Source organism: Lolium perenne, chromosome 4, assembly GCF_019359855.2.
Source record: "Lolium perenne isolate Kyuss_39 chromosome 4, Kyuss_2.0, whole genome shotgun sequence".
Classification (NCBI taxonomy): Eukaryota; Viridiplantae; Streptophyta; class Magnoliopsida; order Poales; family Poaceae; genus Lolium; species Lolium perenne.
Window position 1 is genome coordinate 1,785,602 of NC_067247.2, and position 15,331 is coordinate 1,800,932.

At 44.9% G+C, this 15,331-nt stretch overlaps 1 long non-coding RNA gene across 1 annotated transcript; it reads left to right on the plus strand.

Annotated features, from left to right (window-relative positions):
- Positions 1-11,921: 11,921 nt before the first annotated feature.
- LOC139830794 (uncharacterized) lies at positions 11,922-14,698 on the plus strand. Its single transcript, XR_011744268.1, has 3 exons — positions 11,922-12,181; positions 12,284-12,523; positions 13,160-14,698. It is a non-coding gene; the product is annotated as an uncharacterized lncRNA (long non-coding RNA).
- Positions 14,699-15,331: the final 633 nt, after the last annotated feature.

Below are 15,331 nucleotides of genomic sequence, written 5' to 3' on the forward strand. Positions count from 1 at the left end.
CACGGTACAGGAGTAAATGTTAGCTTCTCTGCGAAGTTACCCGCAGTATTCTTCTTGAAAACTTTCCAAACCCTGCCAGGCAAAATAATGATTGAATGAATGGATAATTAATTGATATCTCACGAAAGATAAAGCGCGGCAATGATTGAAATTACCTCTGGAGCAACTTCTGCAAGTCGTGGAACCCTTCTAGGCCTCTACTCAATGGGTCCCTTACTTCAACTATTCCCTTATCAACTTGAATGTCTAGCAGAATCCAGTGAAAACTGCACATGTTTATATATATATATATATACGTCATGAATTACTCTTAACATCGAGTAAGAAAAATTAAATGTGCACAACAGATCAGTAAGACTCTCACCTGTAGTTGTAAGGAAACAGTATTGAATCACAGAAATGTTGCTCCCCTATAAACCTTAGTAGGTTTCCCCCCGTTTCGACGGGTTTATCCCTTACCGTGTCATGATGTACTTTATCTGGATCAACAAACCCAATATTGATTATCTTATTACTTCTGCATTCACTGATCTTCAGTCTGCATAAGAGAGCACATAAGATATAATGAGTATATGCAATGAACAGGAATAACTGAATGAACAGGAACTTATATGTAGTTAACAACTTACAAGCAATAGCAACTCATGAGAGATTTATCGAGGGCCTCAAAATTGAATAACTGCCAGAGTTCGGAAATCTCAATATGGAGATCCTCCCTTCGGAAGTAATATTCTTCTGGGATATTCGCCACGATGTATCTTTGGTCCACCTTGCACGCATCAAGGTACCACTGATGCAAATTCCGCATATGCGTTGGTAGTTGATGCAGCCGCTCTTTGCTGACCAAGTCGGCCCCGTAGATAAATTTAGGAGCTATATCAGCAATGGGTAGTGCACCATCTTGGGAACCCAGCAATTCCTCCACAGTACAGCCCATTTGAGCCACTAGCTTCAGGGTTTCTTCCATATCGATACCACCATGTCCCTGGTACACCGAGGGAACATCTAACACTTTGAGAGGTGGGATCGATTGTTTGGTCTGTTCTCCGAGCTGGGAAACTTCCTTTCTTTTTCTGCTTGCTGTCGCTGCTTGCTTGGCCTTGAGGGGTGCACTTGTTGAACTTGATTTCTTCCCGGCTACACTTGTAGTTGATGATTTGCCCGTGCTAGCACTATCTGACAAGGGTTCGATTCCCACAGACGGCGCCAATTGACAAGGTATCAACTTGTCAATGCCTATGGATTGTAGGCTAGGGTTTAGTTGGAAGTAGAGGGTAAGTAGATCTCGAAGGTTTCAGCCGAAAAGTACTCGACGATTATGAAAACTAGGATTTGCAGACAATGGTTCGATTGATTCTTCGTCCCTCGACTCCCCCTTTATATAGGAGGTGGAGCCGAGGGATTCGTGCTATACAAGTTTACAGAGTCCGGGACGGTTTCTAACTCATCCCGCCAGATTACAAATAACACTTCCTATTACAACTCTATCTTTTCCTTAAATACATCTTGGGCTCTCGAATCTTCTTATTCTTCGGGTAGTGGGTCTTCAGTAAACCCCGGGTACTATATTCGGCAGGCCCATTTGGGATGCCTATGTCACTATCCTTCTTAGCAGTATCCTTCTTCTCAATTACCCTCACAAGTGTGCGTGTATAGTCATCCTTCTTCTCGTGTAAGTCATATTGCGATGATGTGTTCAGAAAATCAAGAGCATATGCTTTTTGCTTCTCGGTGTATGGCGCTGGCACTGGGGGTTTTTCCTTATGAAAATGTTCATACAGTTCCTTCTTTGCAACGGCCTCATTTTCCTCGATACTAAGATCATAAGGACGGGGGGGAGGAACCTTTGGTACTGTTGGGAGGGGCGACAGCTTGCGGACAGGACTCTTGAAACGCTTCCGCTTGGGGTGCATGCCGAGTCTTAGTGGGCGCAGGCGGCGGCGCTGGAGATGGAGATTGACTAGGGATGTGGTGGTCGTACCCATGGGGTGATGGTGGCGACATGTGACTAGTCGGAGGAGGTGATGGTGGCCTACGATCACTTGGAGGAGGTGATGGTGACCTGGGACGACTAGTAGGGGGTACCCAGCCTGGAAGCCCGATGTTTTTCTTCTCCCAAAGAATGATTTCACCCAGTACGTCTCCGAGTGTAACCTGACCTTCACCTCCCGGGATTTCGAACTGCAATGACTCAAACGTCGGTACAACTGAATCCACCCCGACACGAGCATAGCCTGCTGGAATCTCATTGCCATGCCATAGTGCCGGCTCACCTTCAGGTCCTAATGCAGGTAAAACATAGCTGACCGCCACCTTAAGAGATATGTTCCTGAACACCTCATGGAGATAACAAGGTGTTTGCTCCTTGATTCCATCCACGGGGTAGCCAGGCGGGGCCTCCAAGTCGGCCACGCTGCTGCTTCACCGCTGATATATGCCGGCGGTATTGTCTGGCTCGCGCTGTCCTCTAAGTTCATTAATCTGCCGCTGCTGCTGCTGAATCTCCCACTGATGCTGGTCAAGTTGGCGTTGGAACTCGGCCATCCGGTCATTCTGCACCTCCAGCTGGCGTTGTTTTGCTCTCGCTCGGCTTCTATAAGTCTCCGCGTCGTCCGGAAACCCAAGCGACCACGGAATACTTGGGCCGAAGCCTCTTGTTCATCCTCCCTTTTCAGGATTACCGAGGACAAGCGTCAGCAAGTCTTTCTCTCTATCGGGAGCAAACTTTAATTTTCCCAATTTAATATCTGCCGTCACTTTAAGACATTTTTCCCTAGGTATCTTAACCTTGCTGTCACTTTGAACAAGGTCCCCTGTCTTCATGTCATACTCACAGCCATGCGCAAGGAACCAATTTCGAGCCCTCAAGTCCCAGTTTTCTCGGATGGGTTCTGGAATGATCCCATTCCGCTGCATCTCAGCCTCTTGTGCGTCCCACTTAGGCATGGCTACTTGGTAGCCCCCTCGCCCCGTATGATGGTGATGTGTCTTTTCGCTTGCATTCTTCTTGTTGTTCTTTGACAGTGCCACAGCATCCTCTGAGCTCTTGTACTTCACAAATTCTTCCCAGTTATGCTCCTGCTTCGATAGATAGCCTTCGAATTTTGGAGGCTTCTTCTCGTCCTTATAAGTTGCCCATAACCGGTTCTTCCACGCCCGGAAAAGTTCCCCCATCTTCTGAAGAGCCCATTTCTTCACTAGCGCCTTCTGCTTGTCCATCTCAGTCTCCGATCCCAATTCTGGCAAAGTGAAATGTGCCATGAGTTCATCAAAAAGCGAGTCTTTGTACCTATCGGCAAAGGAAAAGGGCGGGAATAAAATTTTATTACGATTGAACTGGAATTAAAGTACAGAGCTCAACTGAAAATTAAGATAGATGGCCAGATTCGAATGTTGGAGTCATTCAGTCATAGTCGTGCCTAGCCCTATAAACGTCACCACTGTAGTCATCGTAGTCGCAGACGTCGTCGTCGCTGGCATCGGGGTCGCGGTAGTCGAACCTCGGCGGGTGAGCACGCGTGGGCTGGGACTGAGGTTAGCGCAGGTGGGGGGCCACGGTAGGCCATGACGCTCTGGAGAGTCCGGCCGCGCCACCACAGCCGATGGCCGGCCTAGTTGAAGTTCGAACGAGGCGGGCCGTCCTCCTCGTACCTGGCAAGCGCACTCTCACGCCGATTGATGAAGAAGCTGTCCCAAGTCGGGCTGTAGTCGGGATGCCACTTGGGATTCCTCCACTGCTCTGGCGTGAGCTCGAAGTAGTAGTGGTTCGTGATGGCCATCTCGCGCGCCACACCTAGAGGGATAGGAGGGACCGGTACGCCTCCGACGCTCAGCAACCAGCCGGTCGGGACGCGGTAGCCCGGCGGGCAGGGGTAGTTCGAGGCACAAAGCGCCTCCGCCTCCCGGGGTGTTAGAGATACGATGGAAGCCATGGGAGAGAGTGATGAGGTTTGCAGATATGAGTCTAGATGTGATATGTAAATGGAGGCCAGGCCTACATATATATAGTGAAAAAATGGCGGGAAGATGGGAACGCAGTGGCGCGGGAAACTTTCATCCCGGGTAGGGGCTCAAACCGGGACAAAAGATAGGGGGCCTTATCTGCGGGAGGCTTATCTAGGAGGGCCTTATCTGGGGGAGGCTTATCTAGGAGGGCCTTATCCGGGGGGTGTCGGTAACCTTTAGTCCCGGTTGGTGGGTGCAACCGGGACTAAAGTTGTCGGCATGATAAGGACGCGTGGGTGGACGCACTGCTCGATGAGATAAAGCATGTAGCGCACGATGCCCTACGGCATCTTCGGAAGTTGCGCCTCGGAAAAATTTCCCTGCAAGCCCGTGAAAGACTCCATCTCCTCTAACAGTGTTGGGGAAAGGGTTCTCATTATTACATAAATGTAGAGATTGTCTTGGGAACTACATATGAAGAATACATTATTACATTAGAGGTTTAAATATCGCCAACATCGCCATCTAGTGCTGTGATTTTCTTCTACGCCGTAGCCATGGAGAATCTTCATCATTTAGCAAGATGCTTGTGTCAATTTTCACTATGAAGGGCGGAATTTCTTTAAACTTATTATAATCTTCTGACATGTCTGTCTTGTCATCCACTCCCACGATGTTTCTTTCCCCCGAAAGAACTATGTGGCGCTTTGGCTCCTCGGTTGTTGTATTCTTTTGTTGATTTCTTTTTCTCGATTTGCTAGACATGTCCTTCACGTAGAAAACTTGAGCCACCTCGTTGGCTAGGACGAATGGCTCGTCCATGTACGCAAGATTGTTGAGATCCACTGTTGTCATACCGTACTTATCGTCTACCTGTACACCGCTGAGCTTCACCCATTTGCACCGAAACAAAGGGACCTTAAAAGTGGGTCCATAGTCAAGTTCCCATATCTCCTCTATGTACCCATAATATGTGGTGGTCTGCCCATTCTCGTCTTTTGCATCGAAGCAGACACCACTGTTTTGGTTGGTGCTCTTTTTATCTTGGTCGATCGTGTAAAATGTATTCTCATTTATCTCGTACCCTTGGAATGTACATATGTTTGAAGATGGTAACCTGGCCAACAAGTACAGCTGCTCTCCAACAGTGGTGTCACTCATGAGATGTCTTTGCAACCAACTGCCGAAGGTATTCATGTGTTGACGTGTAATCAAGGACCCGGGTTTATTTCTCGTAAAACATTCTTGTGTTTCTCGATGTGCGGAGCAACCAAGCCGGAATTGTATAGAACTGTGTAGTGTGCTTGATTGAAAGAAATCTTGTCCCTGCACACCGTTGCTTTCCTTCCTAGTGTGCCTTTTCCGGTCAGCCTCCCCTCATACCGAGATTCAGGAACACCAATCGGCTTAAGGTCAGGAAGAAAGTCAACACAAAACTCAATGACCTCCTCAGTTCCGTAGCCCTTTGAGATACTTCCTTCCGGCCTAGCGCGGTTATGAACATATTTCTTTAAGACTCCCATGAACCTCTCGAAGGGGAACATATTGTGTAGAAATACAGGACCGAGAATTCTAATCTCTTCAACTAGGTGAACGAGGAGGTGCGTCATAATATTGAAGAAGGATGGTGGGAACAACAACTCGAAGCTGACAAGACATTCGAACACATCAACCTGTAACCCTGACAAAGTTTATGGATCCATTACCTTCTGAGAAATTGCGTTGAGGAATGCACATATCTTCACAATGGCTAGTCGAACATTTTCTGGTAGAAGTCCCCTCAATGCAACCGGAAGCAATTGTGTCATAAGCACGTGGCAGTCATGGGACTTTAGGTTCTGGAATTTTTTTCTCCTTCATATTTACTATTCCCTTTATATTCGACGAGAAACCAGACGGAACCTTGATACTAAATAGGGCTTCAAAAAATATTTCCTTCTCTTGTTTCGTAAGAGCGTAGCTGGCAGACCCTTCAAACTTCCCTGGATGATTGCCGTCTCGTCCTTTATGATGTTCCTGGTCCTCCCGTGCTTCTGTTGTATCTTTTGTCTTCCCATACACACCCAGAAAACCTAGAATATTCACAACAAGATTCTTCGTCAGGTGCATCACGTCGATTGCAGAGCGGACTTCCAGGACTTTCCAATATTCTAGCTCCCAAAAAATAGATTTCTTCTTCCACATGGGCGTGTGTCCGTCAGCGTCTTTCGGAACAGGTCGACTGCCTGGACCCTTTCCAAAGATAACATTTAAATCATTGACCATGTTAAATACATCAGCACCACTACGGGGGACAGGCTTCGGACGTTGTTCTGCCTCGCCATTGAAATGCTTGCCTTTTTTCCTTAAGGCATGCTTGCGCGGAAGGAAACGGCGATTGTACGGGTACACATTTTTTCTACTTTTTCCCAAATATTTACTTTCAGTCTCATCTAAACAGTGTGTGCATGGATTGTATCCCTTGTTCCTCTGTCCTGAAATGTTACTAAGAGCAGGCCAATCATTGATGGTTACGAATAGCAACGCTCGTAGGTCAAATTCTTGCTTGGTGTGCTCATCCCACACACGTACACCTGGTTCGGCCCACAACTCCAAAAGTTCATCAACTAATGGCCTTAGGTACACATCAATGTCGTTGCCGGGTTGCTTTGGGCCTTGGATAAGCACTGGCATCATAATGAACTTCCGCTTCATGCACAACCAAGGAGGAAGGTTGTATATACATAGAGTCACGGGCCAGGTGCTGTGACTGCAGCTCTGCTCCCCAAAAGGATTCATGCCATCTGTACTTAGACCAATCCATAAGTTTCTTGTCTCACCTGCAAAATCCGGGAACTCTCTCCCGATGTTTCTCCACTGTCGACCATCAGCGGGGTGCCTCAACATCGCGTCTTTCTTACGTTCTTCCATGTGCCATCGCAACAACTTGGCATGCTCTTTGTTTCTGAACAAACTTTTCAACCGTGGTATTATGGGAGCATACCACATCACTTTCGCAGGAACCCTCTTCCTGGGTGGCTCCCCCTCAACATCACCAGGGTCATCTCTTCTGATCTTATACCGCAATGCACCGCATATTGGACATTTATTCAAATTCTCGTACTTCTCACCGCGGTAGAGGATACAGTCATTAATGCATGCATGTATCTTCTGCACATCTAATCCTAGAGGGCAGACAAGCTTCTTTGCTTCATACGTACCGGCGGGCAATTCGTTATTTCTTGGAAGCAGCTTCTTTAATATTATCAGCAATTTTTCAAATCCCGAGTCAGTCACACCGGCCTCTGCCTTCCATTTCAGCAATTCCAATACGCTACCCAGCTTTCTCTGCCCATCTTCACAACCTGGGTACAATAATTTGTGGTGGTCCTCTAACATCTTGTCGAACTGCAACCTCTCCTTATCTGTGCCACAGTCTCTCCTTGCATCAGAAATGGCCCGACGAAGATCATCATCAATAGGATCATCTGGTGCCCGTTCTTCACCTCCTTCTTCTTCATTGTCTTCCATTGCGGTATCATCGCATTCAGAGAACATAGATCGGTACTTGTCATTGTTATCTTCTTCTTCATCGCCGTCTTCCATCATAACCCCTTCTTCTCCGTGCTTGGTCCAAACATTATAGCTGGACATGAATCCGAACCGAAGCAGGTGGCTCTTAATGTCTCTTGAGCAAGAGTAATCCTTCTCATTCTTACATTTCAGACATGGACAGCACATAAAACCTTGCTTCGACTTGTTGGCCTCGGCCACAAGTAGGAAAGAATTCACGCCCTCTCTGAAAGCAGAGCACATCGGTTACCGTACATCCATGGATGACTCATCTGCATCATAAGTACAATTATGTATCAGATGCAATCACCTTGCTAAAATTAGTATTGTACGGACTATGTATACGAGAAAATAGTTGCTAACCTTTTAGGATCAAAAAGAGGAGAAATCTTATCAAATAAAATCAAGTGGCATTCCTCACAAACATTTCATCAAACACCTCTTGTGCACATGAAGAAAAAAAGAGCTAGGCATAAACCTCCACCTTTCACCACCAAGGACAAAAATGTAGGGAGGTGGAGGGGGGCGCTGGCTGTGTGTATATATATAGGCCTGGACCTTTTGTCGCGGGCCGTACCACGACCTGCGACAAAAGGGGTGCCAGCAGGCGGCGCCAAGCCTCAGACCCCTTTTGTCGCGGGTCGTGGTACGGCCCGCGACAAAAGGCCGCGACAAAAGGCCCAGACCGCTCCAAAGGATTTCAGGGCGACGTGGCCAGGCCATTTGTCGCGGGTCCAGACGCGCCCGCGACAAAAGGCTTCCACGAAAGCCCTGTTTTCCACTAGTGTTTAGCCATGCAGCAAAACCTTGCTTCCTGCATCATCGAGTATCAAAGCTAGGTATTGGTAATATATATGATTTATTTCTATTTCTTTGTCTTCTTTTAGATGCCCTACAACATATAGTCTCCAGATTTGTAATTTCTCGATTTATCTTTTTTTCACACATACATGATAATACCAATAATTTAACAGCGCGAGTACTGCATATGCAATGATATGTACTGTAGATACTTGCATATGCCACATGCAGTTTTGGTATACTAATTTCAAGTTCAGCAGACTAATAACTAATCGATATGTAGCGAAGATAAAGATATATCATCATGGTCAGGTTTGTGGACGTCTCCCACACTACGGAGTTCATGTCGACTATCTTCTCTAGAAAAAAATATTATATTTTCAATAAAATAATTATGCAGCAAAAAACAAGTCAGCTCACCATGCATCAGGAGTTCTGCACGATCTTCATTTGTCCATGCACACCGGGCAAGAAACCTTGCTTCCTGCATCGAGCATAAGTGCTAGGTATTGATAATATATATGATTTCTTTCTATTTCTTTGTCTTCGTGCACTACAACATATAGTCTCCAGATTTGTAATTTCTTGATTTATCTTTTTTTCATACTACATGATACCAATAATTTAACAGCATGAGTACTGCATATACGATGATATGTAGAAACTTGCATATGTCACATGCAGTTTTGGTATACTAATTTCAAGTTGAGCAGACTAATAACTAATCAATATGTAGCGAAGAAAAAGATATGTGCATCATGGGCAGGTTTGTGGACATCTACCACTACGGAGTTCAGGTCGATTATCTTCTCTCTACAAAACTATTATATTTTTAAATAAAATAATAATTATAATTATGTGTTTTGCTTCTTCAGTTCTTCAATCAATCCTACATTTCATTTTCTGCAAATACCAAATAAAAATAAATAATACAATGGTACTCATAATTAGATCTGCTTGTCTATTAAGATTATACTATTAACACATTTGGAACCACGTTTGTGCATAAAAGTCTAAGATATATGTTCATTGTGTTAGATTAATCGAACCGTTTATAAATATATTGCAGACATAGCTCTATGGTGATGAAGAGTAGAAGTGTGTTTTAGATAAAACATATAAGGTACAATTTTTATTAGAAGGTAATCATTCATAGGACAATAAAACATGTTGTTTTGCTTGAGAAAGAAACATACTGATAAATTTATTCGCAAGTCATGTGATTGAATAGCAGAAAATATGGATCAATGAACGGAATGGTCGATCTGCACTGAATTGTATTCAAGTGTTTGTACTTTGTACCTATATTTGTGATATTTAACAAGGTAGCAGAGAGACTTTTCGCCAACATATATGCATCCACACTGCTAGAGCATGATGATTCTGAAACAAAATCTCGGATGTTATTCAAAAATATCTGTGATACAATACTAATCTTCTGCTGAAGTCAACTTGAAGAAATTTTATTAATTAGTAGAAAGTATTAAAGTGAGCTGCGTTTTTGCACGTAAAGAAAAGTGTGGGATGGAATATTCAAGTAAAGAAACTAAACAAGTATGTTATTATTTACCATGAGCTAAAGCTTTAAATAGAATTGTAGTTTGCTTGTAAATAACAATTCTCATAATATTTAAGTTTTGTCTGAGATGCTAAAAGTTAGCTACAATCTGGGAGACAAATAAAATCTGAGAGCATTTTTGTTGGAAATAAGTAGTAAATATTTAAGATGTTGCCCGCACATTTGTGCGGGCCACCATGCTAGTTCATCTAATAGTAGCGAGTCCATGCCAAGACTCGAGAAGTGATACTTTTGGATTCCTTTGACAGTTTTCGAGCACAAGTCATGAATGACCTTTTAGTAAGGATTGCGACAATCATGGGCTCAGTGGAGTTGCCAGCATCCCAAGAGTGTGCACAATAGTCATGTTGACACACGTAAAGCAATATCATACATTAATTTATATGTTGACACGCGTAAAGCAATATCTCATATTTATTCACAACCTTACATCTTGGCATGTGTCTCAGTTACCACTAAGTTTCAATTCTATCAAACAACTCCTATTAATAGTGCTATCAAATCTATCATCATATGTACGGGGTTAAATATCTTCATGGTTAAACTCTTAAGACAGTTTGAACATTACATAAGTCATCATTAAAAACTTTTTCTTATCGTATTTGATATTCTCGAGTGTAGAAATCATGGCAATGTATTCTAGAGGATCACAATATTTTTCTCAAGCTGGATAAAGATTTGAACATAGTGCATCAAAGCTCTAACTCAGCTCTTATGGAGATTAACAAAAAGAAAGTGCATCCCTTATATAAGTACAAAACATAACTTACTCAAGCAAGTCAATCAAAAACAGTGGGATACATGCTTGTTCAAAATTTTATTGAATGAGAGCATTGCACATGGTCCTACACATGCTAAATTAACTTCCCCAAGATAGGATCTTGTAAGATCCAAACTTAAATAGATCACCAAAAGAAAAGAGAAAATGCAGTTTTCAAAAGAGAGTGTGAGAAGTGGTTACCTCCCCAAGCTTGATTAAAGCAAGGGTGATGCACTTTTACCGTTGCGGTGCCAATAACCTCTCTTTCATTGGACAAGAATCTTTGCTTCAATGAACCTTCTTTGATATGGCATGGTGATTTCCTTCCTTAGTAAGGTTCAAGTTGGAAGGTTTTACTATACACTTGTTGTTGAAGCGTTGAGTTGAAGCAACCAAGTGCCCAGTGTGGGCGTTTGAATGGTTGGCACACACCGTCAATGTTTCCACACAAGGTTCAAGTCCTGCAAAAATAACACACGAAGTAAAAAGCAAACGGTTCGGTGTATGAACGGAGTTCATTCACCCAACCGTGAAAACAAAAAGAAACAAAAAGAGACATGAAACACTACAGAGAATTATAGGCTGGGGAGTTTTGTAACGGCCCCGGATATACCCTCTATTAGATTTGTTTTCGCCTTTTTCTTTTGTGCATCACCATGACATAAGCATCATATCATCCATGTTTTTATTAAATAAAATTATTATTTTATAAAACCCTCCCTTGTCTTTCCTTTAAATAAAACCCTTTTCTCTCCTTCTCATATGGTTTATAATAAACCCTAACCCCTCTCTTTTATTCCCTATTTTATAATTAAGCCTTTTCAACAATTAATTTTGGATTAAAAATGTGTTTTGATTTGATTACAAATAAATTAACTATTTGAAAAACTACTTTGAGTCTCATTCTCACCTTAGTTTCAAATTCAAAACAGTGTGTAAAATCAGTTTTGAAAAGAAAAAGCGAAAAGTTTCAAAAGGAGAAAAACCCTCACCCTTCCCGGGTCCTCTCTTTCTCCCCTGGCCTCTCTCCCTCTTCTTCCGGAGCAGGCCACCAAGCCCAGCAAGGCCCAGCCCACCTTGGCTCCTTTCGGCCTGTACCCCTTCGCCAGGAAAAGAATCCCCTCCACGTCGCCCCTTGTCGCCTTCCTCCTCCACGAGAATGGCGTGAAGCCGTGGTCCTCCCTCATCGCTGTCCCGCACCACCACCTGCTCCCTTCCCCCCTTTAAAGCCTCTCCCATCGCCTCCTGGAAACCCTAGACCATCTCCTCCCTCGCGCCGCCATCTTCTCCTTAATCTCGTCTCATTTTTCTTTGGCTACCGAGAACCACCACCGCCAGTTCGCCGGCGCCCCGACGTTCCCGACCACCCCGAGACCATCCAAGACCTCCGTTCGACGCGCCTCATCACCCTCGTCATCTACCTCCAAGGAATCGACGCGGGGTTCGCTAAATCGAGTAAGAGCTCGCCGTTTCTTCTCCAACTCCGGCGGGAAAAACCGTCAATACCGGCGACCGTCGTCATCATCTGCCCGTTCTGAGCACAGGTTGAGCTTCAGGGCAATTCTGCGCACCCCCTGGACACCTTATACTCATCTTTCCGTCCAGTTTTGACTCCGTGCCGTGGTGACCGACGTCTTCCACCGCAGATCCCTCGATGCTGGCGACCCTCCGGTGGTTCCCCTTCGACGACGTCGCCTCCTTCTGGTTCGTGCCAATGAGAGACGCCAAACGCGCCCACGCGCGCATCCGGGAGCCCTCTGCAACGCCGGTGAGCTTCGACGCCGACCCGCGGTGATCACCGTCCGCTCGCGCGCGGACATGGTTTGCCAGCGTGGCCTCCACGTCGACACTGGGCCCACCTGGCACGCGGGGTACATCTCTCCTGGGTGAGAAAAGTTCTTCTGATCCAGATCCAGTTTCTTTTGCGAAAAACCCCCCTGCATGTTTATCTTTCTCAACCCGGCGTCCCTGTGTCTGCTCTTTGCATGATAACCCCCTGCACCTTTTCATAAGTAACCCGCAGTCCTCCCCTGTTTTCCAAAATGGTTTCTGGGTCCTTTCCCTTTTAAAATAAATCTGTTTTCTAATTTAATTAATGAAAAACCTAATCTGTTAATATCTTTTAATTGGTAATTCTAATGAAAATGTTTTCTATATGAAAATTGATCAGAAAAATGTGCTCAACATGAATATGCCATCCATATGCATGTTTGCATCTCGCATCATGTCGTGCATGTTCACCCTAATTGCCACACCGGAGTATTTTGGACACCGACTAAGGTTTCCCCGATCCATTTAATATTGAAGTAGCTCACCCCTGTCTTGTCGTGCCATGCTAATCAACCCTTAAATTTGCCGGTAGAAATGCAACTCCAACCTTAATTTGTTTGTCCGGGGTTCCGAGTCCGATTAATTTGGATAAGTTGCCTTGCATCATCGCTGCCATGTCATGCATATCATCTTGATCATGCTGGATCTTCTTTATCCGTAGTAGTAAGACTTGCACTCATTGTTTGTTCCAGCATTTGCTTCTTCCCGGATAGGATCACGAAGTGATGATGTGAGATACGACGAGTTCTCCGACAAGTTCTCCTGCAGCTTTTCACAAGCGAGCCCACCTCCTTCACCTATTTTACAGTTTTTCGTCTCGTTGATCTCCTGCTATCCATATATTGCGATTCTGTTGTGTCACGTGTCCTATTCCACTGTTACCATATGAGCCGTGTTAAATATCCGCTACCTATCGCCGTTGCTTGTTGGTTGAGCCTTGTGAGTCGTAGCGCATGTTTAGGGATCTGCTGTTATCTCTATATATCAGTTGGGTTTGTTGGGAAGTTATCACATGCTACATCAGTTGTTGGATATACACATGCTTTACTTTATTGTTAACAACTAAAATTGTAAGCAGTGGCATCTGTGAGCCCCTTTACGAAAGCATCGGATCTTTGTCTCGCTAATGTCCCCTAGGACCCGAGTTTTTGTTATCTGTTCCGAGATTGAGCGCTCTACCCGTACGTGGGGACGATTATCGGGACCCCCCTCACCCATTACCTTTTCTCAAGTCAGTTGAAAAGGGGGCCACAACCTTGGTTTTATTTGGCGCATACATGTTTATATACTGTTGCCTTCGGGTGTTTACTTCTTGTTGCCTTCGGGTGTTTATATTCTGTACTGTACCCCGTGGAACGTTTAGTGAAGAGTGTGGTTTGCACGCCTAGCCATTAACGCAAACCCTGAGTCCGTTTCAGAGTACGGCCGAACTTCGATACGTGTAGCTTAGTCGGGTGGCCCCCTAGACTTTCTTGTTGAACTGGGAACGGTCTTGTTGTGAGACATCCACCTGTCGTAAGTGGGTTGAGCATGCGTATGGTTACATTTGGGCAACCCCTTCAGGGTGTACATCTTATCGATAAGCCGTGTCCGCGGTTATGGACGACTTGGAGCTGTTTAACTCGATCATAGAACAACTTACACCTTTATGTTGCTGTTAATAACTTGCTAATAACTTGCATAGTAATTTAGCATTACTACAATGGTTACCTAATAAAACTTGTCAATAGCGTGTGTGCCCTTGTTAGTACTTCTTCCTTGTGAAGGGGGAATGCATCGGATGGATTATGTTTGCATAGTATAGAACTGCTAGCTTATGCGCTCTCTCACCTTCTCTGTTAGACGAATGTTGTCGCGTGTCTCTATTGGTTAGTAGCTTTGCTGCCGCTAAACTCCACATATAACCGGGCAATTTTTATTGCCCACCAGCGAGCACAGCTGGTCTTGTCTCGCAAGTACGTGCCATGGTACTTACCCTCGCCTTTCTTCTTTTTGTCTCCTCCCCCTTTTGTCGGCAACGGATGGCCCGACTTCGACAGGTACGAGATGAAGACGTTAGCAAGGTTACCCTTCCGGCTTGGTCTGGGCAGGGTTATAGACACCACTGGTTATCTTCAGGACTCTTAGTCCAATTTGTATCTTGTCCGTACTCGGACGTATTTGACTTTCTGTATGATTCGGATCATTGTATTGTATATTTGTATCTTGACTCGTTGTAGTTGTTGTTGTAATATATGTTTCTTGTGGGCTCTATTGTAAACCTGTTGTAATGTAACCACTCGTGATAATTCCTCTGGCATCACGTGTGTGATTCGTCGCGCACGTCGTGTCGGAGGGCGTCTCAGAATCGATATCATGCGGATTTCGGCGGGATCGCTGGAATCCTCATGGTACCGGTTTCGGGGCGTCACAAGTTTCGAAGGTAAGTGCATTAAAACAAGATGCAATAGAACATGAAGAAGGTACTCTACTAACCTTAGCTTGTAAAAAAAATCGAGTTTTTTTTGGTATACCTGTCCTTATTGCACTCTGTCGCCTCGTGGTACGGGCGGGTGGTACGGGAATATGCACCCGTACTGACACTAGCTATTCCTACTGGAAATATCTTTGAAACTGTGCGTCGTGTGGCAAAGTCGGTACGGGCGTGCGGTACGGCCGCGTCCCGCCGTACTGACAGTCGCCAAACTTACAGCGACTTCTCTGGAAAAATTATTGGTTTCTTCATTGCTTCGTAGGATTGGTACGGGCGGGTGGTACGGGTAGATGCGCCCATACCGGTGCCCGTTAAACTCCCTGGAGCCTCAAAAATGATTCATTCTTCTCCGAAAATTCACCAAGGACCTGAAAATTAGTCCAGCATCCAA